This window comes from Rousettus aegyptiacus, unplaced genomic scaffold (assembly GCF_014176215.1).
Source record: "Rousettus aegyptiacus isolate mRouAeg1 unplaced genomic scaffold, mRouAeg1.p scaffold_m13_p_12, whole genome shotgun sequence".
Lineage (NCBI taxonomy): Eukaryota > Metazoa > Chordata > Mammalia > Chiroptera > Pteropodidae > Rousettus > Rousettus aegyptiacus.
In genome coordinates, this window is record NW_023416287.1 from 63,525,995 (window position 1) to 63,539,005 (window position 13,011).

The window sequence follows — 13,011 nt, forward strand, 5'->3', positions numbered from 1 at the left end:
GTTATAGCCACTTGGGAAAACAAGTTAAGAAAAGTTAATTTACGACCCAGAAGTTCTGCTCCCTATATACACCCCAGGGATTGCACACATATGCTGACATAAAGGAGACGAGATGTAAAAGGAGATACGCAAAGATCCTGGGATTGCGGAAGAGGGCTGCCTGCCAAAGAGTGAAGGTGTCTAGAAGCTGGAAAAGGCAAGGAAATAGATCCTTCTCTAGAGTCTTTAGAAGGAATGTAGCCTTGCCTCATTCTGGACTTCTGACCTTCAGAAATATAAGATAATGAATTTGTGTTGTTTTTAGGCACTAAGTTTATAATAATTTGTTACCATAGCAATAAAGAAGTAATAGGTAGCAGGCTTGTTTATAACACCTTGTTCTATGTAAAAACATAATCATTTTCAATTGCAAAAAATTAATAATGAATCCAAAACAAACTCAAAAGAGAAAAAAAATTAAGTAAAAGATAGTTGCAACACATATGATAGAAGTTAATTTTTCTTACACACGAAGAGTAATAAATCAATAATAAAGACATCAGTAATACAATGGAAATAGGAAAAAGGAAGTAAATGTTTCTCGTAAAAAGAAACACAAATGACCAATACCCTCCGCTCCTCCCCCAATTAGGAGATGCTAATCTTATTGTACTAGAAAAATGTCCATGTATATCTGTTGTCATTTCCCCCCAGGCCACCCACTGGCTCAGGTTAATTACCCTGGCTCAGTAGTTTTTAAACTCCAGCCTGCATTTCCAGAATTACCTGGACAGCATGTCAAAAATGAATAATTCTAGATTCCATTTCCACAGATTCTGATTTCTGGGATCAAGAAATCTGCACTTTCTACATACAGGACCATATGATTTTGGTGCAAGCGGTCCAAGAAATATATTTCAAAAAACACTGCCAGCTTTTGACTTTCTTGTTCCTGGAATTCAAACAACCTGAGCCCAGATCTCATTTGAAGTCTGCCAGATGCATAACTAAGAGAATCAAAGGTAAATTATACACATATTAAAACTTTGGCAAAGAGGGGCACTGCCAGTGCTGTGGAAGTAGCCACACCGACAGATAAGTAATTGTCACACTGAGGAACTACTGCCACTGGTCATGATCAGGAATCAGGGGGAGGACTAAGATGGCATTTTTCAGGATAAGTATGCAGGAAGTATGTAATAAGTGTGTAAGTAATACACTTTAATTAATAGAGAGCTAGAAGCCATGCTATTCTTTCTGCACTTATTTGAATGACATCCCACATTGAGGACATGAAGTCACAGAAAGAATCAACAAGGCACCTCTGTCAGGGTATATGATTTTAGGGTGTAAACTAACATCATCCTTATGGTATTAACATAACTCTTTAGGAAACTGACATTTAATCTCTGTGATTTCTAACACCCACTAAATAACCTGGTTTGCTGGCACTCTTGTTACCATATATAAAATGGCTTTAATGAGGAGACTTTTGTTTATCTTCAGTGCCATTATCTCAAGGTGAACAGTCAGGCATGTATTCATAGCAACTGCTCTAGGTCAAAACCAAGACAAGCTTTGTTTACCTTTTGTCCATCCCCCCAGGGCCATGCCAATGAAAATCCTTTTGCTTGAGTCAACTCTAGAACCTACTTGCCTACTGCATTTGACAAACATAGTTTAGAGCCATAAATATTTTTTAAATTTTCTTTCTTCTAATACATGTTTTCAAGAAATAGAGCTGAATCTTGGGTACTTAAATAGTATTCACCATTCCCCTAAACCATGATAATTCGAGGGAAAACTTTGCCCTAACATCATTTTCATAACATTTGGCCTGTATAAATTGCATTTCTTTTTTTTCAAAAAGAATTGCACTGCAGCTTATTGAATTAGCTGTCTTCTATGGTACTCCTTTTAAAAATATAAGTGTTAGGGCGCTTAGATGGATATGATGTAGAGAATAAAAATGTCCCACTACTTTGAAAGCAGAATGAGACAACATTACAGAAGCACAAGAATAATAATTAAATATCAAGAGCAAATTCAATGTACCCTTTCATATGAGCAAATGAAATGCTACTGGTTTGATATCAAACATAAAAAGACAAACATTAATAGTAGGACAAAATTCGGCTTGCAGAGCTATTAAATTCAATAATTTGGTAACCTATAAAATATGTAAAAATTTTATTAAAAAGATAACATTCAGCCACTGACTCCTTTCTGTGATGGCTGGTATCCCACAAGAGAAACAGAAGTAGCTGCTGTTATTTATCTATCTATACTCAAAACCATGGTCAAGCTTTGCCTTGGAAAGCATTTCAAACTGAAATACTTCAGAGATTCTACTTTGAGATCATTCTCCGAACTCTCTCAAGGAATAAATATAAATGAGATTTCAGGACATCAAGTGGCCACTTCTCTGCTAATGTAGAATCTTTTAAATCTGCTTATGATAGTAATCTGCAGAATCAAATTCCGGAGACAATTGAAATCAGGAATTACAAATAGGGGAATCTGGAGGAATCACCCTAAACAATGTAGTACCTGTTTCTATTGCTCGTTGTTTCTTTTCTTTGAAACTCATTCTATGAATAGCAACTCAGGTAGATAGAAAATTTTATATTTCAGAAGAAATCAACCAATCATAGCATAAACACAAAGGGTGGAAACTCGTAAAATATTTCTATTAGACACAGCAAAAGAAGACTGTAATTTGCTTCCTGTGAAAATCAATAATATAGAAATTTAGACATGTTTCATTAATTCTCTTAGGCAAATTTAATGATTTTAATTCAACCTTAACTGAAATAAAACAAAAATAATTTTCTTTAGCCAGTCACACAATGGTCAACTTTCCATACAATGCATCTTAGTGTAATACACTATTATAGGTTGCCTCAGAGGCTACTTGGAAGTAGTTATGGAAATAAAACCATCATGACAGCCACTGACTTCTCCTGGATCCCTTAGTTTCTTCTTAAGCTCTGAATGAGCCATTGTTTATAACCATAGATCATCTAAAGAATCCCTGCTCAATTCTCTCATTCTCTACTGTTCTGCATTGACTCCCACAAAGGTCTCCCGCATTTATTTCTGCTTGATGGCCCAGAGAATGATACTGGCAGCTCAAAGTTTCTACATATTCTCTACCATCCTCTCATATTCCTCTTTTGGTGCAGACACCGAAAAGAATTTTTTGTACATGGGTCATGATAAACTGGGTGGCACACATAGAAAGAGGATATCAACCATATATTTTTTTAAGCCTGATATTTCATTTATTTGAGACACTCTATATTCTCTCCGTGTTTCTATAATTCAAATTTTAAGCAGTATTGCACATTAAATTTTCACAAGACACAAACAATCTTTGTAGCTATTTATGCTATGTTTCTAGAGATAGAAATATACATGGTTAGCCAAGAAATATCCCTACTAACTGGCACAATGCAAATTCTCATCATCCTTCTTTATTCTAAAAAAGTCAAATGCATTTTACAAAATAAAGACAAAGGCTACGAAGCGGTTATAGTCAATACAAAGGTCTTTGGTGGGCTAGACTAAAGAGAACCACTTCACAGAACCCCATCTCTCGGAAATAATCTCAAGCAGCAGCATTGTTTGTAATTCCCACATATAGAGAAACAAATATAAGAAAATGTTGCTGCACCTCAAAAGCCTGAGGCTCACTAGCAGTATTGATAAAGGATATAATTTAGTGCTGTTCTGACCTAGACATAAAAGAAAAATTTTCTATGGTAGATACAATGTCACATTTCAAACTTCTGGACAAAAATTCATGAAAACAAAAAATGATGAAAGCTCAGTTGAATGTAAAAGTTACAAAAAATATTTTAATGCTTATTTACTCAAGCAAACTTTCATAATTCTTGATTTAAAGACCTATCTAGCACTAATAGTGGATTAATAAACCACCCAGTGAATGTGTGTCTGTAAGCATTCTAGAGTCTAGAGAACTGCCTAGAGATGTATTTTAAAACATGATACCATACACACGTTTTATCTGGTCAGCTTAGATATTTTCGAATTAGGCAGATAACCTCAAATATAAGGTTTGGATTGGTAGATATATCCAAATACCACCTTTTTGTAACAATTCCTTTTTCCCTACTGTTTGTATACAATTTCCTGCTCTCTTATATATATCTCAACATATAATTTATTTCTGTTTATTTTAAAATAAATACCAGCCATCTGTCTATATTTTTTCTCTGTTCCCAAAAATGTTAACCTAAGCTTCTCAAGAGACCAAGTGCTATTTAGAATATATTCCACTACTAGAAACAGAGCCCACTTTGCTTCTGAATTGCAGAAATGGGGTAGTGAAGACAAGATGCAGTCTCCCTTTAAAATTCTCCAACCAACCAATATTGGCAATTGGAGAACATATAACTACATTTTTTTATGTTTGTTGAGGTTGCTGCCAGCCTGCAATTTCTTCATGGGGATATTATACCTTACTCCAAACCCCTACTAACACAGAAGTGGGAAATGAAAAAGGGAAATAATTTTCAGAAATATCCAGATGTTGCTTTGTTTTCCCCTTCCCTTAAATCTTCCAGTCTCTAATTTCAGTTTCTTCTTAATAAATATTTATGAGGATTTAAAAGGTCTTCCCATGTTATGGACATTTTTATCAGCGGAAATGCCAACAGGAGCGAGCAAACTGTGTTGTGGTTAGCTTAAAACAATTCAGGTGATGTTATAACATACAGGTTCAACTATATATTCAGGAGAGAAGATGCTAAAATGTAGAAACAAACACACTAGTGAAATCAGAGGGTTTTTTTTTTTTTGTCTCTACCTTATTCTTTCAGAACATTTTAAAAATGGAAGAATGAAGTTCAACTGTAAGACTTCTTAAAGAGGGAAGCACAAATTGCCTGAATTAAGAGATGGGAGTTTCATTATTCTATCGTTCTTCCAACACCATACTTCAAGCCTTTTCATAATGTCCTCCCCTCAAAGAGTTAGTCCTTGAAGTTGGTTTGGTGGTAAATGTCTGTGTGTGCGTGTGTGCGTGTGTGCGTGTGTGCGTGTGTGTGTGTGTGTGTTGTCCGTATATGTAATTTTACTTTTACAATGTTGGCAGTAAGAAGAAGCCTACTAATTTTATTCAGTATGATGATAGGCCCTAACATTTTAATTATTTTTCATGTTGTGAGTAATTTATTATTCATTGGGTATCTTCCCTGTAAATCTTGTCTTCACTCTGTAAGATTTTTCTTTGGTGTCCAACAAAGGGTTTCATTGCAATAAGAATCAAGGTGTGTCTATGTTCTTACCCAGAGCCCAAACAATGCTAGCCTTCCAGACCAGCCCAGGAGTTTGGGGTGGGGAAACAGAGTCATTATAGAACGTCTTCATTCCTCTGCCCAGAGAGCACCAGAGTGATCACCCATGCCTTCCTAAAAGGGCATCTCGAAGCATAGCTCGCTGCAGAGCTGAACTCAGGACCCAGAGGACTAAGACTAAAATCAAATCGCATTGGGGTTTGTGTGCAAGAGAAACTTGAAGGAATGGATTGGCTCATTTTCAGGAACATTTGCCTTTTGATCATTTTAATGGTAAGTAGAATTTAAAGGCCTGGGAAGGAAAAGCATCCTTGAAGCTTTGTCTCATCTGTGAGTTGTGAGACTGTCTGCATGGGCTTTAATCCATTTTTAAACCCCTTCCTGCAAGGACAGTTCCCAGAGTTCAGCCTCTGGTGATTTCAAAGGACTTGCAATGCTTGAAAGACTAAATGCTATAGAGAATCTGGCTGAATTAGATTTAAATAACATCAGAAACATAATCTAATTCAGATTAAATGCTAAAACAATTCTGAAATTTATAATCGGAAATAAAATTATTTTTCTATTTTCTTAGATTGTAGTCAAAATTCCTGGTGTGAATGGGTTCTAAATTTGTAGGGAAGTAAAGTTGATCAATTTCTTTTAAACAGTTATTTCCCTGTGAGTTTATTTCAAGATGGAGGAAGGTTAACTGTTAAATTACATTGCAACTAATTATGAAACATTTGTCATACGAAAATTTTGTCTGGTTAAAAATGGCAAAAGAAAAATGAAGAAAACTAACCATCAAGACAAATTCCTTCTAGAATTAGTAAAGCATTCCTACAGTCCAGGAAAGAAACATTTAGATAATCTATTTCTTTAAAGTAAATATGACATTTCGTATATTACTTTCTTCCAACCTCTGGGTACCTAAGGCATGAAGGATTGATTAAACTAGGTTAAATTAGATTAAATTTAAGTCTATTCATGGTGAAATGACAGAACAATTCAGTCACGACATTTAAGAAAAAAAAAATAAGTGGAAAGATAAGAGCAGTGTATTATTAGGAAATTGTACATGTTTTTTTCAAAGCACATAAAGGCAAATAACCTCTAGCTGGCTGCACTTTAGTCTCCTGGGAATGTCCGCGGTGGTGCTACGACATAAGCTTGGAAAGGGATTTCCACCTAGTTATAAGGGTGACATTATGCAGGATCTGAGCGTCAGTTCTCAAATGCAGAGGAAAGCTGAAGCTAGGGAAATATAGGAACACATTGTGTCCAGTTGGTCCAGCAGATGCCATTCTTCTGAAGTGCATGTCAGTGAATTTCAAAAGCAGTACAGGAGTTTAACACTGCCAAAGGGCACACAGCCCAAGCTCGGAAGGAACAGTGGTAGAACATTCCATTCTCTGAGCCTGGGAGACAGATTACTAAATAAAACCATTATTAAGAAATATTTGAAAACTGAAAACTCCAAACAGAAGTACAATGCCTTGTTATAATTACAATCATTTATTTACATTACTAAAGGAAGAGGGAAGAATTTGACTCAACCTCTAACAGAAATCAAGAACTGTCAGTATAGACCTCTTGTTACACGTCTATGGGGTATCACCATGCTTCGACTAAAATCTTTTGTTTTCTGTAAGGAAAACTGAATGCCTCAAGATTTTTAAGCAATTTCTGAACACTAAATTTTGCTTCCTATTTCTCTTTGCACAGGCACATTTATGACAATATTATTAAGTTAAAGAGTAAATTTTTCTTCTTTTGATCCTGAAAGAGTATTACATTTCAGACTCTCGAGATATTTTTTGGTAGTATTGATTTATTATTTTTCATAATTTTAGTGTTTTTATACTTAATTTCTACCCACTGGTATTAAAGTATTTGAGTTTGACATCCCATGGTAATTGTGAAAGACTTAAGTGTTTTTCATCCCTAATAGATCTCCAGAGATATCAATTAATTTTTGCAATTGGGAAGTAGAGCATATTTCAAGATTGGAACAAATGTAAGAAATGTTGAAGGGGAATCAATATATTAGAATAAATGTTGGGGAAAATAGGCATGCCTTTTTGTCTTTCATTTCATGAATTTGAACTCTGTCCTTTTTTCATTAACTAAATCAAAGGCTCTCTGAGGCATCATTGCAGCTTACCCTAATGAGGGTGTGGCAGCCTCTCAGAGACTTAGAGGTATATTATGTCTTCTATATCTCAACCACAAAGAGTACTTTAAATAAGGTTCTGACTGACTTAACCTATAAAAGCTACCCAAACTCTAAGCTACAATAAGCATTTCATTCTCTCCTGTGAATCCTTCAGCATCTTCTCCCTGAGGATGTTCTTCACATCCCTGTGCTGTAAAACACATTGAGATGTTGAGGTATAGTCCACGCTAAACCAAGACCTAGAAGCCCTAGGTTTAAGTCACATCTTACCTTCAAGGGGCTGCATAGCTTTAGCCAACACAACCAATCCCTCAGGGCCTTGTTGTGCTCCATGGAAGAACATGTGGTCACACATGATGTCACTAAGTTTCTTCCAATGCTGAAACTCTGAGATTTTATAATTGTCTCTACTGAATAGTTATGTAATAGAAGTTCATATCTGGCTCCCAAATATTATTTTCATAACTTTGGTTTGGAGAATCTAAAGATTTAGGTGATGCTATGGAATGTATAAGTTTTAATAGGAAAGATAACTTAAGGCAGAAGTTATTAGCTGTGAGAGGACTATATTTCATTGAGTTGATAAGATCATAAAAAACAGCCATGTAGTATTTATCAGATAAATTTTTTTGTGCATGTATGGTGATTATTCATGCTACATATGAGATGTAAATATTCCAATTAAATATTCTGATTCTTGGAAAGAAGGTAGGTGGCTAAACATATAGATATTATCTCACTGTAAGTTGAAAACAGGAATCAAAATTTAAAAACCTATTTAGAAACAACCTAGCCACTTATTAGTTTAGTTCTCACATAAAACAATGTGATTCTGATATGTGAAACAGACATTTGTAGTTATTTATTTTATTGTGAAGCAAATTTCTAGAAGTACAGACTGATGGGGGTGGGAGGGGTCTTATCATTTGTACTAAATAAAATATCCTAGATAGCATTAAATGATTGGTTTCAGTAATGCTTGTTACAGAAATTATTGATGTCCACATCACACCAAAGGTTACATGGAAACAAATCTTACCTGTTATTGTTTTTGTTGGTATAACTGGCTAAGGAATCACAAAATGTATTTTAAACCAAGTAGACAAATTTATACTGTTGCCTTCAAATTCATGCAGAGTCCAAGATGGACTTAAAAAAAAAAAGTTTTATATTCTAACAGGTATCCAGTATTATTATCATAACATGACCTATAACTTTAATACAGTCTTCTCAATAATATCTGTTTGTTGAATTATAGAATGAAAATCCTCCTCAAAACTATTTCATGGCTCTTGAAACTCTCGATGCTTTGCTTTAAAAAAAAAAAAATCTTTTTTCGAGAACTTCTTTATTGTTAGTAGATAATCTTATGACTCCTTTCCGGCCCTTAAATATCCAGGGAGGAGTTCCTTATAAAGCAATGAATATGTTGTTTGAGCTGCAGTGACGTTTCCTCCCCTTTCCCAGGTGGGATTACATTTGGAATTCTTCTGATGACAGGGCGTGTGAAAGGAATGACTGGTGAAACTTTCAGATATTACCTGCATGAGAAATGTTTGCCCTTCCTTTCTACACAGAAAATTACATGGCTTACAAGCTAAAATGCCACTACCTGATATACCTTCAATTATAAACAAAAGTGGTATAATTAAGCTTGAACTTGGCATCCCTACTATAGCCCTATGAGGATGGCAATTGCTTTACTCAATTATTTTTATAAGTATTATTCAGAAGAGGACTACTTATTAATAAGGTACTAGGTGTGCAAATGACCGTGAAAACTGACTTCAAAAAGGTGAGTAGAGATGAAAAATAGCCTTGTTCAATAGCTACTGCTTTAAATATACTCTATATGCAAGAGAATAATATATATTTAATATTACAATAAGCACATGTAATGACTTATATTCCACATAACTCCTATAAAATCATAATATTCTCTCTAGGAGAACATATTGAAATAGAAAACTAAGCCCAGAAAAACTTGGGCAATTTGCCAAAAATCGAATGACTATAAAATATTGGCTATCGTATTGTTTCTCCTAGAATTTATACGTCATAACATATTTCTTTGATATAATATGCCTGTCACATATTATATCAAAGAAATTTTTTGAATGAATGAATGGATTTAATTTCTAATTTATCTTTCTTACCAACTCACTTCACCAAATTTCCCACCTATATGTTAATAGGCTACTTTAATGTGGTTAGTGAACTTCAAAGTGAGCTTGAGGGTTTAAAATTGAGACAAGAAAGGAATTGGTTTTCCTTCTTCTTTCCTGCAGAATGTAGAAATATATTTGGGATTTGGTTTGTTATTGCATTCCCATTTCACCATACCATACGAGCAAAACATTTCATAGTTAACAAAGTTATTTCACACACATAAAGCTCCTACAAGGTAAATAGAAGTATCCCCATTTTACAAATAAGGAAACTTTCAAAGCCTAAACGATTCAGACAGCCCATAAGTGATACAGTCAGAATTTGAACCCAATACTACATGTTTAAAACTCTATCCATTGTTCCAGAATTGACTCCTTTCCCTTTTGGGCCAATGTTGCATCCTATACATGCTTCTTTTACAATGTCTATATTTCAACATCTTTTCTTATTTATCTGCTTTCCTTCTTCTTTTGACATGTGATCCCTTTCTGGGCAATTATTCCATCTTAAGATGCATGTATTTTAGCTTCTTGGGTACTTTTATATTGCCAGAAAAAGTCCTATTCAGGTTGCTTTAGTTAATGTAATCTATTGTAAAGGTATCCAAAGAAAAAAAGAAAATAAGAAATGCTCTCATCAACTAGGCAACAGAGACTGTAACACACTCAGGATACCAAACATCTCTCTGGGTTATTTCTGCCCTCTTAACTGCAGGTGCCTCTAACTCTCCCTGCTAGTACTTCACCATTATGACAATTGGTTCAGCCATCTCCATTTTATATGCTGTCTTTTAGCCAGGTTCTCAAGCCAAACCTCATTCTAGGATGATATGTGTCCTATATAGGCTCTAAAAGGTGACTTTTATTGGCAAGGAATTTCTGCAATCTTCTAGGAACCCATAACTATTCTTCACAATTTAATTGAGGTTCATGTAGTTATGCTGTGTGCAATTTAGGGAGATGATGTCATTTTATGTTTCTTCCAAAACACTCATTCACAAGTATTTCCTGGAAAGTGAGGAGCCTACTAATAGGGCTCATGATTCTGTAGGGCCTGAGAATAAAATCTGTCAAGTTCCTTTATTGAAACCCACACAGAAAGAGAGATTTGAAAGGCTTGGCTACTACTACCCTAGTCAGCAGAGTCAGCTAAGATGAAATCAGAAATACCAGAAGTGCACCACAGAGTCATCCATCAGGCATAATATAAATTCTGTTAGATAAGAACCCCAGGATCTGTCATTGCAACAGCCTCAGCCTAAAAAAAAATTAAAATTAAATAAATAAATAAATAAATAAATAAATAAATAAATAAATAAATAAATAAAAATCAGGGATAACAAAAGGATGAAAGGTATATTATATGCAAGAATTCTTGAGGCTATCTGGGATTGTTGCTATCCTACAGTTGATTTGAGTTCTGAGGAGAGGACAAGAGTAAGGTGGAATGAACTCAAAACACTTCCTTTTCCTTCCAGGTGAAAGCATTTTTTAAATTATTTCTTTATTAAAGTATAGTTGACATACAATATTATATTAGTTTCAGGTGTACAACATAGTGATTCAACATTTATGTCCTGCAATGTACTCACCACACTAAGTCGAGCAACCATCCGTCACTGTGCAAAGTTATCACGCTATTATCGACTATATTCCCCTTTGTTTTTCCGCCCATCCTTCCACCACCTTCCCTCTGTCAGTGATGTGGTTAATTCGAAGCCTTCCAAAATGATTGACTAGTTTTCTACATGTTAGGAAGTGCTGTGAGCTCACCCTCTGAAACACAGAAGAAAACTCTTCTTTCACTGTCCCCTCCCCTTTATTAATGAACTGAGCCTATCACTTCCACCTTTTTAGTCTATTTAGATGAGAACCTGAAACAGAGGGAGGATAGGGGATTTATCCAAGGCCACACACCCGGTAAACAAAGTCAGGACTCATACTCAGTTCTTCCAAGTCTAAAGTATTTATGTCTGCACCACATTGCTTTTTATGAAGCTAATGTATAAATTAGGGCTACATATCCACTTGAAGATATAAATTATTTGAGTTAGAAATATATACTGATTAAAGAAACTTGACATCAGCTTAATTGCTACTGTAACAATAGTATTCATACTAGAGAACAGATATCTCTGAGATACATAAGGAATTCAAAGGTACAAGTGCACAGATAGTTTTAAAGAGATCACTTACTATATCCTCAGCTTCCATATGTGTATTCTTTCCCTAAGTCATTCTACTGAACATGAACCTGAACCTAAGGTATCCAGCTGGTTCTTCTACTCCCAAATCTCCCTTTAAAAAGTCATACCTCTCACACATTGCAAATATTACTATGTTGTACTTCAATGAATTATAAAAGTATCTTGGGTACTAAACTAAAGGATAATTCAAAATATTGATGTCAGTGTTGAGAAAGAGAATTGACTTTGAAGCAATAATGAATCTTTTTGTGTGTCATGTGGTTTTTTAATTACATATTTTCAACGGAATTAAAAGAGGACTTAATAGAGTCGTCAGTTAATAGGTCATTTAAAAATCACTTTTAATGATAGATTACTCTGTGGTTTTAAGTGGTAAATTCAAAATAAGTTTAAAGAATTAATGACTGTTACTAAAAAAAAAAATCCCCAGTATCATCTCTTTATGTGAACAAGTTTTCCTAGTACTTATAACTAAAAAACAAAAACAAAATAAAACTGATACTAAAATTTGTTTAATTCTAGTAGTAATATTTATTTATGAACTAATTTTTTAAAAGCTTTGTCCATCTCTTTGCAATGAACTTCTGATAAAATTTCACTTTCTATATTTAATAATATTATATCAAAATTTTCATATTTGCACATCATTTAATCAATTATGCTGCTAATAATTAGAGAGTTAATCCAATCTATACATTAATTTTTTAATGCTTAGAACCTTACAACTATAGAAATAACAATAAAAGAAAATTTATATTTATATACATATTTTGTTATAAAGTATGATATTTATAATATATTTAAAGCCTAAAAATATATTCTAGTAGGTTAAATCTATGGAGGACATAGTTCACTGAGTGGAAATAGAAGATAGAAATTCAAAGAGAAATAAAAGTAAAATAAAATTTCCAATTATTAAAAAATAATAGTCACTTTTTTGATGGATAGAACAGAGTGTCAGATACTACAACATTTAGATTCTGGTAGCTACATGTAAAGAAATAATGTAACAATTTTATTTTAAAATATCAATATTTACAGCATTCTTAAATGTCATCCTTTGCAGCTATTTAAACATGAAATTTTTTAGATGTCACTCTAGAAAATTTTGAAGAAGCACATCATTTTTCAAAAAATATTTAAGGCTATATCAGCAAAATCTTTTGAAGATCTTTGTA